Source organism: Delphinapterus leucas, chromosome 8, assembly GCF_059928025.1.
Source record: "Delphinapterus leucas isolate spDelLeu-1000000601 "Yukka" chromosome 8, BTC_Dleu_Yukka2, whole genome shotgun sequence".
Classification (NCBI taxonomy): Eukaryota; Metazoa; Chordata; class Mammalia; order Artiodactyla; family Monodontidae; genus Delphinapterus; species Delphinapterus leucas.
In genome coordinates, this window is record NC_143136.1 from 97,825,936 (window position 1) to 97,828,597 (window position 2,662).

At 39.6% G+C, this 2,662-nt stretch overlaps 1 pseudogene; it reads right to left on the minus strand.

The window, feature by feature from the left end:
• Positions 1-436: 436 nt before the first annotated feature.
• On the minus strand, positions 437-1,316 carry LOC111183383 (pyridoxal phosphate phosphatase PHOSPHO2-like; annotated as a pseudogene).
• Between the last annotated feature and the right edge of the window lie 1,346 nt (positions 1,317-2,662).

Consider the following 2,662-nt stretch of genomic DNA (forward strand, 5'->3'; position numbering starts at 1 on the left):
GTATTCTTATGTAAACTAAGCATTAGGCTTATTTTGAAGATCTGTAACTGCAAGACATACTTCGGAAATAAATGCCAAAGAAAGTAAAATATAAGACTGTTTTCTCTGGGAATAAATTTAAAAATATAATCTACCTATTAACCACCTTTGGTAGACCACTAGTTGCACCTATGTCAGTTTTGTACTCTACTTTTTTCCATTTTTCCCAGGCATATTACCATCTGAAATAAAAGCTATATTTTGCATCCTTCCTTGCAGTTAGGTAGGAACATTGTGACTAAGTATTGGCTAATGAAATTTAAATGAGGGTGCAACCTTCTCTCTCACTGTCCTTGCTGGCCAGAATGTTGATGTGAGGGATGGACCTTGAACAGCAATCTTGGATCATAAGTTGGAAGCCAAGTGCTGAGGTTGGTAGAGCAACACAGAAACTTTGAGATACTTAACTCTGAAATTCTTTTAAGTGAGAGGGAAAACTTTTTTTAAAGCCACTGTTATTTGGGGTTTTAGTTTTATGCTGCTGTGTTTAATCTTAACTGATATACATTTCAATTGTTGGCATATTACTCCTTTATTAGAAATTGTAAATGAGAAATTATTTCAACACCTGAAGACCAAGATACAACAGAAGACTCCATAGGCTCAAGATATTGAGACATCCTAGAAAGAGTTTTCTGTAAAGTATATCTATTCCGTGGCATGGCAATATCATTCTTCTTGAAAAAGTTTACTGGACAGACATCATTTCTTCCATCACATATATAAACAACTCATGTATAATTCACTCCTTGTTGTGACTTTACCTACAAATTCTACCAAAACTACATTTTTGCAAAGATTTTGGGGGCACCTAGTGCAAGAATGAGCATGATAATTTTCCACAGTGAGATGACCATTGGTGTCAAAAGCTGCTGGATTTGTAAAGACTTTATCAAACACGTCATGAAAATTGGTAGCTTCTAAAACCCAACCTATGAAGACTGAATTTGCATCTGAAATAATGATGCAGTCAAATTTATCCTTGTTCTTTCTTATAAAGTTTAAAAGTTCCACCATCCATGGAGTGAAAGGCATTGATATCATTGCTCTTTTCATTTCATCTTCTCTTACACCTTCATCTCCCAAATACTTAAAGACTCTGCCCATAAATTCTGTCCAAAATCCTTTTTCACAAGAATCTTGTAGTTCAATAGGAAGCTTTTTCTCTGGAGCACATTGTACAATCCAGGTGTCACTATTATCATCTATGATTGTATTGTCAAAGTCAAAAACCAACAAAATTTTCATGGTTCCAGAAACAGATTTGGGTTACCCCAATTTAGTATTTCCAAGATAATTATCTTACTTCAACATGGAGCTTAGGTTAAACAGTCATAACAGTCTTCAGTTTTAAACACTAGCCAGTTTCTAACCAACATTGCTCTTACTCTATATGCAGGGGGAAAAGTCTTCTGGTTCCAAGCAAAGGAATGGAGACTTCTTAACTCCAGCATTATTATGATGGATCATCTGATAGAAAACCTTCCCCCCGTGAGGAGGTCTGTGGGTCACACACGCCAAGCCCAGGCCTTGCTCTCCCACACACCTGCCAGGTCCATCCCGAAACCAGGGGCAGGGAACTAGTCGGGTGTCCTTCCCCGGGAGGCGCATGTTGGATGCTGATGGGAACGCCAGGCCGGGCCCAGCCGGGTCCCCAGGGCTCATCACTGACCTAGGCCAGAGATCCACAGGTGTTCTGGCCTCAGCGCGACTCCTGCGGACTCTCCTGTTTTGTATGTAGATTCATTTGTATTATTTTTTAGATTTCACATATAAGTGATATCATATAATATTTGTCTTTAATTTTTCTTTTTCTGTGTGTGGTATGCGGGCCTCTCACTGTTGTGGCCTCTCCCTTTGCGGAGCACAGGCTCCAGACGCACAGGCTCAGCGGCCATGGCTCATGGGCCCAGCCGCTCCACGGCATGTGGGATCTTCCCGGACTGGGGCACGAACCCGTGTCCCCTGCATCAGCAGGCGGACTCTCAACCACTGCGCCACCAGGGAAGCCCTGTCTTTGATTTATTTTACTTAGTACAATAAGGTCCATCCATATTGCTGCAAATGTCAGTATTTCATTCTTTTTTACGGCTGAGTAATATTCCTGAGTAACATTCCTTTTACGGCTGAGTAATATTCCTATATGTATACACATATACACACACACACACACACACACACACATATATGTGTATATATATACCATATCTTCTTAAACCAATCACCTGTTGATGGGCACTTGGGTTGTTTCCATGTCTTGGGTATTGCAAAGTGCTGCTATGAACATTGTGGTATATATATCTTTTAGAATTAGAGTTTTCATCTTTTCTGGATATATGCCCAGGAGTGGGATTGCTGGATCATACAGTAGCTCTATTTTTAGTTTCTTAAGGAACCTCCATACTGTTTTCCATAGTGACTGCTCCAATTTACATTCCCACCAACAGTGTAGGAGGGTTCTGTTTTGAGACAAGTAGGGATATATCATTCTTTTTTGAATAATTTTGGATGCAGCAAATGATGAATAAAGAAAAGGAGCTAACATTCTATTAATTGGCTATTATGCCAGGCTTGTGTCTGTGCTATCTGCTTTACATATGTTAACTCAGTTAATCTTCCCAAA